This window comes from Dendrobates tinctorius, unplaced genomic scaffold (assembly GCF_039654945.1).
Source record: "Dendrobates tinctorius isolate UK_male_01 unplaced genomic scaffold, ASM3965494v1 ptg000251l, whole genome shotgun sequence".
Taxonomy (NCBI): domain Eukaryota; kingdom Metazoa; phylum Chordata; class Amphibia; order Anura; family Dendrobatidae; genus Dendrobates; species Dendrobates tinctorius.
The window spans coordinates 1285560-1304183 of NW_027361918.1; the positions used below are offsets into that span (position 1 = coordinate 1285560).

General features: G+C 45.8%; 1 protein-coding gene across 3 annotated transcripts in view; it reads right to left on the reverse strand.

Annotated features, from left to right (window-relative positions):
• The window catches only part of LOC141065324 (uncharacterized), a 242747-nt gene that overhangs the window by 59571 nt on the left and 164552 nt on the right, over positions 1–18624 (reverse strand). The window contains exon 1 of one of the 3 annotated variants that reach the window (XM_073557753.1): positions 93–149. The exons of the other annotated variants lie outside the window; for them this stretch is intronic. The gene's annotated coding sequence lies outside the window, so the exon portion shown is untranslated. Of the gene's footprint in view, positions 1–92; positions 150–18624 lie in introns of those variants that run through there. 3 annotated transcript variants of the gene reach the window in all.

Sequence of the window (18624 nt, forward strand, 5' to 3'; positions counted from 1 at the left end):
AATATTACACATAAGGAAACATAAGACAGTTTATGTGTTGTCTCTGCAGCTGCCCATCCATCTCAATAGTTGAGCTCATGTGGCCCCACTACCTGGTTTACTCCTCGCTGTTTGGGAGGTCCGAGGACCCTGGTAGTTGGAGATCGAGAGTCAACACAAAGTTACTACCAGTGGTTTGGTGGTGGTGCTGTCTGGAACGCTCTATAAGCAGTGTGGAACACAAGGAGAAGATAGAAAGATACAGGCAGACGGTGATACCGGAGACTCTTCTATGGAATCCAACTTGGATATAGAAGCCAAGGTAGAATGAAATACAAAATGTGGTAACTTCCCAGAGAATAACCGGAATCTCTCTAAAAGATACCCAATTATATATATACTATACTAACAGTGGGTGTCGTTTCCCATAAAGTCTTCTCCAGGTTCATCACTGGGGGTCTAGCAATAAGATCTATTAATAATAGTAAAGAGCATGAAGGTGGTTGAGGAGGAATCTCTTATGTAGAAGACCAGGTTTCTTCTCTGCTAAAGGAATTTAGTTTTCAGTAGACTGACAAAGTGTCCGATTTGTAAGATCAATGTACAACTGAACATTAGATGTACTGTTCAGCTTAAGGGCCTGGAAGGTCGGGACTATATGATATTTATCAAAAATTATAAGTTAAACTGCACCTCATATAGCCAGAGTCCTACAGGACACTAAGTGAGACGTACGTCACATCCAGGGAGTTCATCCCGGAAAAAAGTCCATACTCAAGCGAGAAAGATCTTTGGAACGAAACGTTGCCACAGGAGGCAGAATAAAATGTGAATTCTTTTTCACCAAGGTTTGAGGCGCTGTCTTTTCTATTTGGTATATGATATTTATATCAGGACTGTATGGGAGGAACACATTATCTTTGTCCATATGAATTACATGAAGGAGTGAGGAGGAGACATTACGTTGTTACTTGTGGTGGAGTTGGATTCTGCCGGTTGAGCTCTCCGGATAGGGGATGGATTCAGGAAAGTGATCACTGGAGGGTTTTGCTTATTTTAGGCTGAATTTAGGGGAATAATAATAATAATAATAAATTTTATTTTTATAGCGCCGACATATTCCGCAGCACTTTACATTTCAGAGGGGATTTGTACAGACAATAGACATTACAGCATAACAATAATCACATACAGTAGGTCATAACAGATACCAAGAGGAATGAGGGCCCTGCTCGCAAGCTTACAGTCTATGAGGAAAGAGGTAGACACGAAAGGTGGGTGGTAACAGTTGCCCTGATTGTATAGACCAGCCATAATGTTAAGTGTGTAACAGTACAGACACAGAGGGCTAATGGATGCATAAAGCATGAATGAATGAAGCAGGTAGTTTGGAAATCAAAAGGCAGGTCCAGTTCCAGGTTATCTTGGACCCTGGGCAAAAGTGTCTCAGTGGCCCCTTTATCACATACCACGATTCATGATGCACAGATAAGAAATATATAATACAATCCAAAGATTTCACTTCTTACATTACATGAGTGATATCTATTGTAAAGTCTACAATAGGTCAGAAACCGGCCGAATCCTCACAGCACAGAGTGACTGCCGACTTATCAATATGGACCGGCCAGTATAGCCCTCCATAGAGGATCGTGGGCCCCACACAGTCCTCCACAGAGAATTATGGGCCCCACACAGTCCTCCACAGAGAATTATGGGCCCCACACAGACCTCCATGTGCCATTCACATAATTAAAACTGCACAACAGGGCCATAACATCTGTGAACTCTTTTTACAGGTTAGGAGGCTAACAGGATCTCCAGAGCGAGAGGGGATGTAACAAAAATATAGCTTAACAATCGAAATATGTTCACATGTGGGGGTCAGCCGACCCGAGTGTGATCCATAACCCTTCCCTAACAGAAGAATCTTAGACAGAATAGTTCTGTTATTTCTGTTAATCCTCCTTTCTATTTTATAACGGTTTTGATTATTTGTGTGTCACCCTATTTTCTCCTTTTATGCCTTTTCTTATATGCCCTGTACTTTTTATAATAAAGCTTAAACCTTTAGTAAGTTTGGTCCTTCTCTGCTCTAAGAATCCATAGGGTTTCGGAGAGTGTGAGGCCTATCGACTGTCGGACAGCAGTGTGTATTTTGGGGACTCGTCACCCCGTTTGATGAGTGGCGGCAGCGTGTTGAGCACCTGAGGCGTGTGGACTGTTTTGCGGTGGGATGGATGATGACTTTGCAGTCTACAGCCAAGTGTAAGATTGAGTGGAAGGAGAGATTAACCCTTGCAGTCGTACCTCAAGTCACGTGCTGAAAAGTATGTACCTGATAAATGGCTACACAGTTTGGGATCAGGTCAAAAAAAGCAATACAAAGGATTAATTACCGGAGAGATAACTAAAGGAGCCAGAATACCGGAGTGTCAACCACTGGTGGAGCAGACCAAGATGTCACCAGTAGTGATGAGAGAGCGTGCTCTGATAAGGTGTTATTCGAGTACGCCCTTGTCCTAATAAGAGTATCTTCGATGTGATCGAATACTATACTCAAGTCGTCGAGGCTGCATGCTCGACAGCCGCAACACATGCAGGGGAGGCCTGTTTGATAGTCAATCCCTGAATGTGTTGTGGCTGCCGAACATGTCGCCTCGGCAACTTGAGCATAGTGTTCAATCACACCGAAAATACTCTATTAGGACAAGAGCGTGCTAGAATAACACCTTATCCGAGCACGCTCGCTCATCACTAGTCACCAGGTCTGCTGGAAAGGGATAGAACACCTCCATATGACTATGCTTTTGAAAGAGTTTGTCCGAGTGTTCCCGCGCTCTCCGTAATACCGCCAATGTCCTCACAGTTAGAAAATGATCATAACTGTCATAGAAAATATTAAAAGTCCTTGAGGTCTCTCGTGTCCCCCCTCCCTTTTTTCTTTCATCAACCATTTGTCCTGATGAGCTGGGAGCTAGCAATCACACCTGTCTTCATGTAAAATGGCAGTGACACAGATATGTGAAGCAGATTAAATAAAAGGCGAGGATTCCTCTTATGTCCAGATGACTGCAGAGGATGTCTATTGAGAGAGAGAGACAGGAAAAGCCTTAGAAGGGTCTGAAGTGGATCAAAGACGATATGGCCCCCTTTACAACTAGCCACGGTGACAGTACAATGAGAGAGGCAGACAGTATGGCTCCGGGAGAAAATAGGGAATATTGGATTTTCTATACATCCAATAATCATGAGACGTACATTGTTGGCACCGGGATAACTAGGCCAAAAATACACATGTTTTCTCATAATTATAACCCCACCAAAAAGCCCCAATTCCATAGGGGCCATAAAACCACCAGTAGCTAGGCCATATCCAAGCGTAGCTAAAATCCCGATAGAAAAGATGACATCAGTCTCGACCTTCTGTGATCGCTCTATGAGGAGTTATTATATAAACTGGGATTTCCTAAAATTATGAAGGGCTGAGTCCGGGCCCTTCTGAGGTCATCACAGAGGGGTGTGTGGGTGGGACTCAGGGTCTGATAAAAGATCAATCCCAATTATCATCAGTGTCCGTACAAGAGAGATACATGTCATGCATATAGGGAACCCGTTTTTGACAGCCAAATCGAAGCGCTCTCCTTCGGCTAAACTGGATTGTCTCTGTGATCGGTGTAGTGAGTTCTTCAGTTAATCCCTTTTATTTTATGTAATTGTATTGTTTTGTCTCCTTGTAAAACCTTTTGTATATTTTTCATAAACACTGCCTCCCTTTGGACTAAATATAACATTTAATAGTTCTGTTCAATCTGTTCTCTAAACTACGCCTCAAAGTGATAGCTACTGTTTAAATGGTGTCTAATCGACCAAAACAGATTAGTGGTGGCGGTGAGTAGTCTGGGGTTGTTGTAGAGTTGGAAGGGACCTCCTGGGCCATCTGGTCCAACCCCCTGCTCAAAGCAGGATTCACTAAATCATCCCAGTCAGATGGCTGTCCAGCCTCTGTTTGAAGACTTCCATTGAAGGAGAACTCACCACCTCTCGTGGCAGCCTGTTCCACTCATTGATCACTCTAACTGTCAAAAAGTTTTTTCTAACATCTAATCTGTGTCTCCTCCCATTCAGTTTCATCCCATTGCTTCTAGTCTTTCCTTGTGCAAATGAGAATAAAGTTGATCCTTCTACAATGTGACAGCCCTTTAGATATTTGTAGACAGCTATTAAGTCTCCTCTCAGTCTTCTCTTTTGCAAACTAAACATTCCCAAATCCTGCAACCTTTCCTCATAAGACAGGGTTTGCAGACCGGTCACCATTCTGGTCGCTCTTTTCTGAACTTGCTCCAGTTTGTTGATGTCTTTTTTAAAATGTGGTGCCCAAAACTGGACACAGTATTCCAGATGAGGTCTGACCAAAGAGGAGTAGAGGGAAATAATGACTTCATGTGATCTAGACTGTATGCTTCTGTTAATACATCCTAGAATTGCATTTGCCTTTTTTGCTGCTGCATCACACTGTTGACTCATATTCAGTCTGTGATCTATTAGTATACCCAAGTCTTTTTCACATGTGCTGTCGCTTAGCCCCATTCCTCCCATTCTGTATATGCTTTTTTCATTTTTATTGCCCAGATGTAGTACTTTGCATTTCTCCCTGTTAAAAACCATTCTGTTAGTTGCTGCCCACTTCTCCAGTTTATTTATATCTTTTTGAATCCTCTCTCTTCTCTAGTATTAGCTATCCCTCCTAGCTTTGTGTCATCAGCAAATTTAATCAGTTTACCCTCAATTCCTTCATCTAAATCGTTGATAAAGATGTTGAACAATACAGGGCCCAGGACAGAGCCCTGTGGTACCCCACTTGAGACATTCTTCCAACTGGATGTGCAGCCATTTACGACCACTCTTTGGGTCCGATCACTAAGCCAGTTATGAATCCACCTAACAGTTGCCTTGTCCATTCCATACTTAGTCATTTTTTCAATAAGGATTGTATGAGATACTTTGTCAAATGCTTTGCTGAAGTCAAGATATACTATATCTACAGCATTTCCTTGATCCACCCAATCAGTGATTCCGTCATAGAAGGAAATTAAGTTAGTCTGACATGACTTATTAGTTACAAACCCATGCTGACTCTGTTTAATCACTTCATTCTTATCCAGGTACTGACATACATGTTGTTTAATAATTTGTTCAAAGATCTTTCCTGGTATAGAAGTCAGACTCACCGGCCTATAGTTGCCTGGGTCCACCTTCTTCCCCTTTTTGAAGATAGGAACAACATTTGCTCTTCTCCAGTCTTCTGGCACTTCTCCTGTTCTCCAAGAATTTTCAAAGATTATGGAGAGGGGTTCAAAAATTTCTTCTGCTATCTCCTTCAGTACTCTGGGGTGTAATTCATCTGGACCTGGAGACTTGAATTCATTTAGGTTAGCTAAGTGTTTCCTCACTATCTTTCTGTTTATAGATATCCTGGATTCTTCTATTCCCTTAATAGGACAGTGAATAACAGTTGATGTTACATTTCCTTCTGAGAGAAAACAGATGCAAAATAGGAATTTAAAAGTTCGGCCTTCTCAACATCCTGTCTTACCATTTCATCATTTTCATCCTGTAAAAATCCTATAGCATCTTTGACTTTTCTTTTACTTTTGACATATCCCCAAAATCCTTTATTATTGCTTTTGACATCTCTTGCAAGCCTCAATTCATTTTCAGCTTTAGTTAATCTGATTTGTGCCCTGCAGGTTTTGCAGACAGCATTATATTCTTCTTTAGATATGCCTCCCTCTTTCCATTTTATAAACATTTTTTTTCTTCCTTTTTAGCATGTGAAGAGTTAGCTGTGACCATACCGGGGTGTATACACATATTCTATGTGTTGGAATCCGGAGGTGTATCTGCCGAACGATCACCGCTAATTTTCCAATAGCGGGCCTTCTCCGTTGATCGTTGGCCAATTGTGTAATTGTCCGGATGATAGGCGGCAGCAGAGAGATGTTCGCACCAGAGATCACAGCGGGTGGTACTCGAGACATTCCTGACCTGTGATATCAGGGATTTGTGGGAATAAGAAAGTCCTGACAAATCTCGTATCCCTGACAAATTAGCGGCAGTGGTGGGATTTTACAGAACATCAGGGATCTGGCTTGAGAAATCATTCCCGTCACTGAAAATTTGCACGGTTCTTGTGATGATTCTGTGCAAGGTTTTAAGGAATCAGACTCAGTGTTTTTATATTTTTTATCTGGGACATTACTGTACGGGTAGCTTTTACACCCTCTCCCCCTTCTTTTGCTTTTTTGTCCTATTTTTTATTTAGCAATGATGGCTATGATGGGGGAGCCCTGGTATAACCAGCAGACCAAGGATGCTCCTATTGCCCTCTGTGCGCAGAGACAAATTGACTCCATGTGCAAAACCAGGCACCAAATGACTGCTGACTGTTGAAAGGTGCCGCAGAGCCAGTCCGTCACCAGAGCCCTGATGATGGAGAAGCCAGCCCAGGCACAGGTGGCACTGCTACAGAGGTCCAACCGGTGAATGCCAGCCATACCTGCAACCAGAGTGGTGTGGACCCCCTCCTGCAGATGGCCTTGGAGCAACTCGATGCAGACAATCGTGAGGGACGCCTGAAGCTGATTCTGCAATTCCAAGAGCGACAGGCTGAGAGAGCTGAGCGACAGCGGAAGACGATTGTATGTACCAGCTGGAGTTAGCCTGAATCCAGGGGCAGAGATCTTCCCCATACAGCAGAGAGTCCAGCAAGACCAACTGATTTAAACCCCATCCTAAGCATTTTCCTGTGATGGAAAAGGACGGGGACTTGCACATATTTCTGAGGGGGTTTTAAAAAGCCTGCAGACAATACCAGCTGCCTGAGGACCAATGGGCGATATTTAACTCGAGGGCTCAGAGGAAAACCTATGAAGGTGTTTGCTTCTCTCCCTAGAGACCAAGACAGAGACTATGAGGCCGTCGTGCAGGCCCTGATAAAGAAGTACCAGCTCACTCCTGAGGTTAACCGGAAAAGTTCCGAGTCCTCCAGCGTGGACCCCATGACAACTACAGTGATGTGGTGGATGGGCTCAGAACCACCTTTGAACATTGTGTCAAAAGACTGTCAATCACCACCTTTGAGGAACTGAAGGATCTGATGGACCCATCCTGCACAAACAACTACAGACCAGTCTCCAATCTCCCCTTCATCTCCAAACTTTTGGAGCGCCTAGTTTACTCCCGCCTTACCCGTTACCTCTCCACTCACTCCCTCCTAGACCCTTCACAGTCCGGCTTCCGTCCCCTACTTTCAACTGAAACTGCACTCATCAAAGTGACCAATGACCTTCTGACAGCAAAACGTAACGGTGACCACTCTCTGCTCATTCTTCTTGACCTATCTGCAGCTTTCGACACTGTCGACCAGGGGAAGAGTCTTGAGGAGATCATTTGCATATTCCCAGTGCCTTCTGGGATAAGTGAAGAGTCTCCGCAAGCTCAACGATCACTGGGTTTTGGCCGTTGCAGCTGAAAAGAGGAAATCGGAAAACCAGGGGAAGAGTCTTGAGGAGATCATTTGCATATTCCCAGTGCCTTCTGGGATAAGTGAAGAGTCTCCGCGAGCTCAACGATCACTGGGTTTGGGCCGTTGCAGCTGAAAAGAGGAAATCGGAAAACCAGGGGAAGAGTCTTGAGGAGATCATTTGCATATTCCCAGTGCCTTCTGGGATAAGTGAAGAGTCTCCGCGAGCTCAACGATCACTGGGTTTTGGCCGTTGCAGCTGAAAAGAGGAAATCGGAAAAACCGCGCGCCGAATTTTGGCTCATCTTTCATCGTTTTTAAGAAATCTCAAGATGCAAGAGGCCAAGAGCCATTTGGTGAGCTGCATTTCTTGCTACATTGTCACAGATTTACCAGTGGAAAAGCCAAACTTCACATGCCACAAATGCAAGCTTGTGTCCCTGTTGGAGGAAAAGTTGCAAAATCTCGAAGAGAGGTTAGCTACGTTGAAGATCATTAAGGAAGGTGAAGAGTTCTTGGACAGAGCAGAATTATCTCTTCATGTTACAGAAAGAGAAGAAATTCGAAGTGCACCTGAAGAAACAGAGGAATGGAGACATGTGACCCAGAGAAGCAGGAGGATCAGGAGGCAGTCAGCACCCATACTGCTCAGAAACCAGTATCAGGCTGTCACGCAGGAAAACGATGAAGAAATACATCAGGATAAGACTTTGCCAACAAACAGCAACCTTGTACGCCTTCAGAGTCCTCCTGGATGAAGAAAGAAAAATGTTGTGAAGAAGAAACGGAGAGTGGTGGTCATGGGGGATTCCCTGTTGAGAGGAACAGAGGCCGCTATCTGCAGACCGGATATAACTTCAAGAGAAATGTGCTGTCTTCCAGGTGCAAAAATTAAAGATGTGTCTGACAGGATATCAGGACTCTTCAGACCTACAGATGACTACCCATTCCTGCTACTACATGTGGGGACAAATGACACCGCAAGAAACGACCTGGAAACCATCTGCAGAGACTTTGAAGACTTAGGCAAGAAAGTGAAAGAACTGGGAGCGCAGGTGGTCTTCTCTTCCATCCTCCCAGTGGATGGCCATGGAACAAGGAGGTGGAATAAGATTCTGCAGGTGAACAACTGGCTACGTCGATGGTGCCGTCAGCAACGATTTGGATTTCTGGATCACGGAGTGAACTACTCATACGATGGACTACTTGCTAGAGATGGGGTGCACCTTACGAAGACTGGAAAGCATGTATTTGGAAGTCGCCTTGCTACACTTGTAAGGAGAGCTTTAAACTAGAACAACATGGGAAGGGAAGCAAAAGACCAGAAAAAGCCATACACCTGACAAATGCTATTGAGAACTCTGCTATTAGAAGTGGAAAGGAAGAACAAAGACAAAAGAATCTAATTAATAAAAATATTGGAGAAAGAGAAACCAATCAGAAAATAAAGTGTTTCTATACTAATGCACAAAGCATGGGCAACAAACAAGGAGAATTGGAACTACTAACACAGGAAAAGAAATATGATGTCATTGGAATCACTGAAACTTGGTGGGACAATACACATGATTGGAATACAAGACTAGAAGGATACAACTTATTTGCAAGAAACAGACTTGATAAACGAGGAGGAGGTGTCGCATTGTATGTTAGAAACGCATATATCTGCACAGAGATTGAAGCTTCAGATACTGGGAGTTCTGTGGAAACTGTTTGGGTAAGAATACAAGGACAGAACAATGGAAAGGACACCATTGTAGGCATTTACTACAGGCCGCCTGTGCAAGCTGAAGATATGGATGAACTCTTTATGCATCAAATGGCCAAGTTCTCCAAAAAATATGACATAGTTGTCATGGGAGATTTCAACTATCCAGACATTTGTTGGGAATCTCTCTCAGGCAAAACTAACAGGTCAAGGAAATTCTTATCCTCTCTTGCTGACAACTTTATCTTCCAAAAGGTAGGGGAGAAAACAAGGGGAACTGCTACCATGGATCTAATCCTTATAAACAGGGAGGAAATGGTTGAGGAGGTAAAAGTGGCTGGGACCCTAGGAGGTAGCGACCATGCTATTTTAGAATTTTGGATAACTAGAGGCGGAAGACCTGTGAAGACTCAGACGTCAAGGTTAGATTTCAGAAAGGCAGATTTTAAGGGATTCAGAAAGAGAATTGGAGGGATCCAATGGCTGGATATCCTTAAAGACAAAAATGTCCAGGAAGGATGGGAAATCTTGAAAAATGAAATTCTCAAAGCACAGTTGTTAACAATTCCGAAAAGAGGGAACAATAGGAAGCATTTAAGGAAACCAGGATGGATGAACACAGAACTTAAGCACATGCTAAAAAGGAAGAAAAAAATGTTTATAAAAAGGAAAGAGGGAGGCATATCTAAAGAAGAATATAATGCTGTCTGCAGAACCTGCAGGGCACATATCAGATTATCTAAAGCTGAAAATGAATTGAGGCTTGCAAGAGATGTCAAAAGCAATAATAAAGGATTTTGGGGATATGTCAAAAGTAAAAGAAAAGTCAAAGATGCTATAGGATTTTTACAGGATGAAAATGATGAAATGGTAAGACAGGATGTTGAGAAGGCTGAACTTTTAAATTCCTATTTTGCATCTGTTTTCGCTCAGAAAGGAAATGTAACATCAACTGTTATTCACTGTCCTATTAAGGGAATAGAAGAATCCAGGATATCTATAAACAGAAAGATAGTGAGGAAACACTTAGCTAACCTAAATGAATTCAAGTCTCCAGGTCCAGATGAATTACACCCCAGAGTACTGAAGGAGATAGCAGAAGAAATTTTTGAACCCCTCTCCATAATCTTTGAAAATTCTTGGAGAACAGGAGAAGTGCCAGAAGACTGGAGAAGAGCAAATGTTGTTCCTATCTTCAAAAAGGGGAAGAAGGTGGACCCAGGCAACTATAGGCCGGTGAGTCTGACTTCTATACCAGGAAAGATCTTTGAACAAATTATTAAACAACATGTATGTCAATACCTGGATAAGAATGAAGTGATAAAACAGAGTCAGCATGGGTTTGTAACTAATAATTCATGTCAGACTAACTTAATTTCCTTCTATGACGGTATCACTGATTGGGTGGATCAAGGAAATGCTGTAGATATAGTATATCTTGACTTCAGCAAAGCATTTGACAAAGTCTCTCATACAATCCTTATTGAAAAAATGACTAAGTATGGAATGGACAAGGCAACTGTTAGGTGGATTCATAACTGGCTTAGTGATCGGACCCAAAGAGTGGTCGTAAATGGCTGCACATCCAGTTGGAAGAATGTCTCAAGTGGGGTACCACAGGGCTCTGTCCTGGGCCCTGTATTGTTCAACATCTTTATCAACGATTTAGATGAAGGAATTGAGGGTAAACTGATTAAATTTGCTGATGACACAAAGCTAGGAGGGATAGCTAATACTAGAGAAGAGAGAGGATTCAAAAAGATTTAAATAAACTGGAGAAGTGGGCAGCAACTAACAGAATGGTTTTTAACAGGGAGAAATGCAAAGTACTACATCTGGGCAATAAAAATGAAAAAAGCATATATAGAATGGGAGGAATAGGGCTAAGTGACAGCACATGTGAAAAAGACTTGGGTATACTAATAGATCACAGACTGAATATGAGTCAACAGTGTGATGCAGCAGCAAAAAAGGCAAATGCAATTCCAGGATGTATTAACAGAAGCATACAGTCTAGATCACATGAAGTCATTATTTCCCTCTACTCCACTTTGGTCAGACCTCATCTGGAATATTGTGTCCAGTTTTGGGTGCCACATTTTAAAAAAGACATCAACAAACTGGAGCAAGTTCAGAAAAGAGCGACCAGAATGGTGATCGGTCTGCAAACCCTGTCTTATGAGGAAAGGTTGCAGGATTTGGGAATGTTTAGTTTGCAAAAGAGAAGACTGAGAGGAGACTTAATAGCTGTCTACAAATATCTAAAGGGCTGTCACATTGTAGAAGGATCAACTTTATTCTCATTTGCACAAGGAAAGACTAGAAGCAATGGGATGAAACTGAATGGGAGGAGACACAGATTAGATATTAGAAAAAACTTTTTGACAGTTAGAGTGATCAATGAGTGGAACAGGCTGCCACGAGAAGTGGTGAGTTCTCCTTCAATGGAAGTCTTCAAACAGAGGCTGGACAGACATCTGACTGGGATGATTTAGCGAATCCTGCTTTGAGCAGGGGGTTGGACCAGATGGCCCAGGAGGTCCCTTCCAACTCTACGATTCTATGACCACCATCTCCTACTCTCTAGGCTCCAGTCACTAGGCAATAAGGACACTGCTCTCTCCTGGTTCTCTTCCTATCTTTCTGACCGCTCCTTCAGTGTTTTGTTCTCTGGCTCCACGTCATCTCCTTTTCCTCTTGCTGTTGGGGTACCTCAGGGCTCAGTCCTTGGCCCCCTTCTCTTCTCTCTCTACATGGCCCCAATTGGACAGACCATCAGCAGATTTGGCTTTCAGTACCATCTTTATGCTGATGACACACAACTATACACGTCTTCCCCCGACCTTACCCCCGCTGTACTACAGAACGCCAGTGACTGTCTGTCCGCAGTCTCCAACATCATGTCCGCTCTCTATCTGAAACTCAACCTCTCCAAAACTGAACTTCTTCTGCTCCCGCCGTCTACTAACCTCCCTAAATCTGACATTTCCCTCTCCGTGGGTGCCACTATAATAACACCCTGGCAGCAGGCACACTGTCTGGGTGTTATGTTTGACACCAATCTCTCCTTCACATCCCATATACAATCTCTTGCCCGCTCTTGCCGCTTACACCTAAAGAACATCTCTAGAATCTGCCCTTTTCTCACCATGGAAACAACAAAAACCCTCACTGTAGCATTGATCCACTCCCGCCTGGATTAAACGACCGCTGCGCTCTGCAAACGACTTTCGACTAACCTCTGCACTAATCCGTACCTCCCACTGCCAACTCCAAGACTTCTCCCGCGCTGCGCCAATCCTCTGGAATGCTCTACCCCAAGAACTATCCACAATTTGCATAGTTTTAGGCGCTCCCTCAAAACACATTTGTTCAAAGCGCCCTATCACATTCACTAATCAAAGTCATTCTATGTGTAAGGCTGGAGTCACACATAGCGACTCACCAGCGATCCTGACAACGATATCAATGTGTCAGGATCGCTGGGGAATTGCTATGTGATCGCTGGTGAGCTGTCAAACAGACAGCTTCACCAGCGATCAGCACAGCGACGCTCAGCATCGCTGTGCATGTTAGTAACCAGCGCGCTGATGCAGGAAGCTGGTAACTAACGTACACATCGGGTATCCAAGGGACGTGCGTCCCTAGATACCCGATGTGTACATTAGTTACCAGCAGATCGCTGGTCTCCCGCCTGTCGCACACAGCGATGCGTGGTGGCCAGCGGGAGCCCAGCGACCAAAAAAAAGTCCTGGCCTTTCCTGCAGCGATCAGCGATACCGGCAGGGGGGCCGGTCGCTGATCACTGTCACACACAGCGATCTCGCTGGTGAGATCGCTGTTGTGTCACAACGGGGCACACAACGGGTGTGACGGGGCCCTAAGGGTGCGTGTGTAGCCCATTCACTATCTCCATCCATCCCTCACTCACTCAAGATGGCCGGACCTTCACTGTAGATACACCATTGTATATACACCCCTGTCCTCTGTATCTCCCCCTCCTCATTGTAGAGTGTAAGCTCTCACCAGCAGGGGCGGCTTATTTCATCTTATTTTGCTTTAATTATTGTATTGTTAGCGTTGTTACTTTTGACTTGTGTTTTGAAACTATTAAACTGTAAAGCGCTGCGCTATATAAATAAGATCATTATTATTATTAGTGCAGTCACTCTTTTTGTGGGTGGGGTGTTTGGGAGAGTCTGTGAAAATTTGCAACCAATTACTGTGGGCAACACTATTACTGTTGGGCTTAAGGACACTGGCGCAGAACGAACTCTCGTGCTCCCTGAGTTTGTGTTACCGGAGGAACTCGTTCTTGGGAAGACCCTGACTGTCACCGGTGTTTGCCGTCTCTTACCGATGGCCCAGGTTTTTCTGGATTGGGGTGCGGCGAGGGGGATAAGGGAAGTGGGGGCGTCAGAGAATCCCCAACAAATGTTTTACTGGGAACTGATCTGGGACAGTTGGTTGCCCGATACATCCCTGACAACCCTCCCAGATCTGACATGTCATGTAATGCAAGTGTCCATAATGTGAATGTGATGCATAATAAAAATGTGTGCTTTGGTAGAGGAGGACTCAGCCACATCACACTGCGGAGGGAAGCAGAGAGCTGGGCGCTCCAAAGATCACAGCGGGTGGTACTCATGACCTTCCCGGCCTGTCATATCAGGGATTTGTGGGATTAAGAAAGTCCTGACAAATACTGTATCCCTGACAAAAACCATCCCCCATATATTAATCTCCACGTCAGTTACGTCTGTGACCCTTTGATTTCCCCATTATTTGTATTTAATCTGACTCATTAATAAAGATATACCTATATATATATATATATATATATTTGTCTGACATGGGGGCGTGGCATGACCGGCGAGGAGTAAGGCCGCGTCTTGGAGAGCTCCCGCTCCTATACCGAGAACCGACCCAACCAGAGACTCACCCAGATGTCTAATACCCCGATGTCCACCAGGAGAAGCCGAGGGAGTGCGCACACAGGCCCTACGGCACCCGAAAAGGTTCCCCACAGCATCTCCAGCTACTTCACGGGGGCAGGAAAGAAGAAGGTTGCAGGCGCCATGATGAATGCGGCGCGCAGGGGACAACCAGCTCCGCTGCCAGCGGGGAACAAGGTACCGGAGGTGGGGAGCAACGTGGGAGGAGAGGAGACGATGGGGGGACTTCCCCGGAATCTATTGGGGTGACCCCGGCGGCCATAAAAGGAACGGGGCAATCTCCTCATGGCTGTAATGGCACCGCTGAGCCCCTGGAAACATGCGCTTCACAGGGAGACCCCGTGGCCAGGCCAGAGAGGCCTCACACTGATACGGCTTGTGCAGACCTAGGAAAAGCCTCCATGAAGCACTCTGCGCCATACTCCCGGGGAGATCATCATATTATTCCCCCTGAGGGCAACTTTGCCATCACAGGTGACGATATAATACAAGAAGGAGCGGATCCCACAATGAGAGGGCAGCTTAACCATTCCATGACACCTGCTCATCAAAATGACCTGCCGTCAGTCTTACCTCCCCCACCTACCCTTCAACTAGCAGCATCCCTAACATCACAGTGTGGACCTTCAGCCCTTCTTCCTGCGGGACAACCTGCAACACCCATAGGAGTCGATTTCACATTACTGTATGATAAGAGACATACCGACGAAACAAGACATGGAACAATATATTGTTCGCCTGGAATCTTCTTACAAAGCTGAGCTTTCCACACTTAAGGACGATATCCAACAATGTGAAGAGAAGGTTGAATCTCATGATCAGCTTCTAGCTTCCCTGAACGAAAGAGTAGAGGCTCAGGAGACTGACGTGGCTACCCAGGCTAGACAGCTGCAGACCCTAGCAGAGATGCTAGACGATTCTGAAAACAGGGGACGCAGGAATAACATAAGAGTACGGGAATTACCTGAATCTACCGTGTTTCCCCGAAAGTAGGACCCCCCCGAAAGTAAGACAGGGTGGGGGTTACGGGGGGGTCCTTCAATGGTAAGGCCTCCCCCGAATGTAAGGCAGGGTTGGGGGCCGCTGTGAAATGTAAGGCCCTTACCTTTGGGCCGCCGCTGTCCCCCATTGGGTCCCCAGGCTCCAGAGGTGTCCTCAGGTGCAGCTGGGCGGGTTCAGCGCTCATGGGGTTAACTCGCCGTGTTAACCCCGCAATCCGCCCAGCTCAACAGCTCATTGGCCGCCCCTGTTCCCCACGTCACCGCCGGCCCCCCGGCTCGAGCACTGATTGGTCCAGCAGCTCGGGCTGTAATTGGCCGCCCCAGCCCCACGTCACCGCTGTTTCCCTGCTGATTGGCACAGCGTTCCCTGCAGCACAGGCCTTCCGCACCCACAGCCGCACCGCAGAGGAAAACGTCCAGCATTTAAAAACCAAGTAGGGAAACATGTACTGTATAGGGTATGGGGCTGTGTGCAGTGGGATACGGCACTGTTATGGGGTGTGGGGCTGTGTGCAGTGGGATACGGCACTGTTATGGGGTGTGGGGCTGTGTGCAGTGGGATACGGCACTGTTATGGGGTGTGGGGCTGTGTGCAGTGGGATACGGCACTGTTATGGGGTGTGGGGCTGTGTGCAGTGGGATACGGCACTGTTATGGGGTGTGGGGCTGTGTGCAGTGGGATACGGCACTGTTATGGGGTGTGGGGCTGTGTGCAGTGGGATACGGCACTGTTATGGGGTGTGTGGCTGTGTGCAGTGGGATACGGCACTGTTATGGGGTGTGGGGCTGTGTGCAGTGGGATACGGCACTGTTATGGGGTGTGGGGCTGTGTGCAGTGGGATACGGCACTGTTATGGGGTATAACAGCATGTTAATAAATGTTAATTTATTGGTTAAAAAGAAATTGTCATTTTTTTTCGGCTAATGTAAGACCTCCCCCGAAAGTAAGACAGGGTGGGACTTTTTGGGGTAAAATTAATGTAAGACAGGGTCTTACTTTCGGGGAAACACGGTATACCCCCTCAGGAGTTAAATAGCACTTTGAGAGGCATTTTCATCTTGGTATTAGACAGGCCCCAAGATACTCCACTGGAGTTAGATCGTGCTCACAGGGCTCTAGGCCCGCTTCCTAGTGAACAGGACCCACCGAAAGATGTGATTTGCCGGGTCCATAAGTATCAACTCAAAGATGCAGTCATGGGAGCAGCCAGGAAGGCAGGACCCATTAAGCACTTGGATACCCACATACAGCTCCTACCGGACCTATCCAGATGGACCCTGAAGAGGCGCAGAGCCCTTCGCCCACTCTTAGATGAGCTACGACAACATGATCTTCCTTATACCTTGGGTTTTCCATTTTGCTTCCGGGTTCAGAAGAGGGGCTGAGTGCATCGCTTGAGCCATCCTAGCGGAATCCCGGCATTCTCGGCCGCCCTGGATGCACCTGAGGTGGACGTCCCCGATTGGCCACCCTTACCGTCCCTTTACAGAATGAATGACCCTCGCAGGGGACGAGTTCCTTAACGACAGCGCCGACCCGGAAGACGGCCCAATGGACTTGGGCATGCACATCCAGGAGAAAGAGAGAATGACTGATCGAGAAGTTCTGTGATTCGGGGAGGGTTTTTTCATGAATGGATGGGGGGTTAGGGATGGAGGACCAGTTTTATTAGCAATGCAGAATTGTAGGTTGAATCAGTTGTCATTATCAGTTGTGAGAATCAGGTGGGAATAGTGGATGAGGGCAGGTATATCTCACCCAGATTCCTTTCCTATGTGGCCTAGTCTGGTCAGTATCGCACCTGCTTGCTAATGAATAATAGGAGGTGGATATAAAAGGATGCAAGGTGGTTGTGTGAGTGTCTCAGCCTGGGAACACAGAGAGCCTGTCTGTGTGAGAGACACACGTGAGTGGAAGCAGTGCCCACTGCAACTGTGGTTTGGCTGGACGGGAGAAGCCCGCCAGTTGGTAGTTAGGTTGTCCATTGTTTAGTTAGTGCCAGACAGGCAAGGATTTGTTTTATGTTTTATTTCCTTTTGCATTGCTTTCACCGTTAATAAACCTGACCCAGGGTCAGTTACACCCGAATCCCAGCTCTGCGCCTGAGTTTCATGCTGAACGCACGTGACCTTTGACCCCAGCAAAGGCGATCCCGGAGTGTTTTATCACACAGTCGATTTTCTTTCTCTTCCTCCTCCTCTCTCCCCCCCCACCCTCCCCTTGCCCTCTATGTACTCTTGAACGGCTATGTCTTCTTACTGAATACCTTCAGACACCTGGGTGGCTCGCCACTTTGTAGTGCTCCATTTTAACGGAAGGCATGATTTCTGGAAGCTTATGTTGTTTCAGATTTAAAGATTGTGATGTCCTTAACACTATCAGTTCTGATGCTACTGTAGTTATATACGATGCGTGATGTGTTAACGATTCATGGATTCGGTAGATATAAGTATATATAATCTTAAGGGGTTGGATCTCTTGTTTTAGGGGTATGTGAATGTTATATCTCCACGGGGTCGGGTACCGGAGGAGACGGGTCTCCACTTCTCTTCTTGTCGAACACTTACCCCCCCTGGAGGTGCTGTTCTGCCATTGTGGCGTACAGCAATTAGTACACACCTCCACCTGGTTCCACGTTACCTGTGGGTGTGTGCTTACTCGCACTCACACCGTTAACTCTACTGTTACTTTGCCTTTTCTAACTCTTAATTCTTTATTCACTCTTAGTGTTCAACCTATCCCTACTCTACTAGTCTCTTCCCCCTTTCCACAGCGGGCGCCGGACCTCGGAGCGGACCTACCCTTTCGGAGGAGGCCTGATTCTCTCGGCCCCAGACTGCAAATACAATGCCTGGTAAGATTGCCACACGAAAGATTACACTTGGCTCCTTGAATGTTAGGGGCTTTAATACACCACAGAAACGGTCGCATATCTTATATGGTATGCACAAGAAAAGAGTTAACGTATTGATAGTGCAAGAGACACATTTTAAGATTGGACATGTCCCTAATATACCTGACCGCTATTACACGACTTGGTTCCATAGCGCCAACCCCGACTCACGGTCCCGAGGTATTTCAATTTCACTCCACAAGTCCCTCCAACATACCATACTGGATACGCTAATTGATACTGAGGCAAGATACGCGATTTTGAAAATCCAGATTTTTTCAACAACATATACTATAGCGGGGTGGTACGCCCCCAGTGGGGACCAAATTCGAGCTGCGAGGTCCAAGACAGTAGCTGATTTTGCCGAAGGGGTTGTTGTCCTTGGGGGAGACTTTAATCTGACTCTTAATCCGATGCTGGACTCAACAGCGGTGAGATCTTACCTCTCTCTTCGCCAATTGACCTCTCTGAAGAGAGACCTTCATGACCTACAGCTCACTGATGTTTGGAGGCTCCTTAACCCCAAACGAAGGATTATACGTTCGTCTCCACGCCACATAAC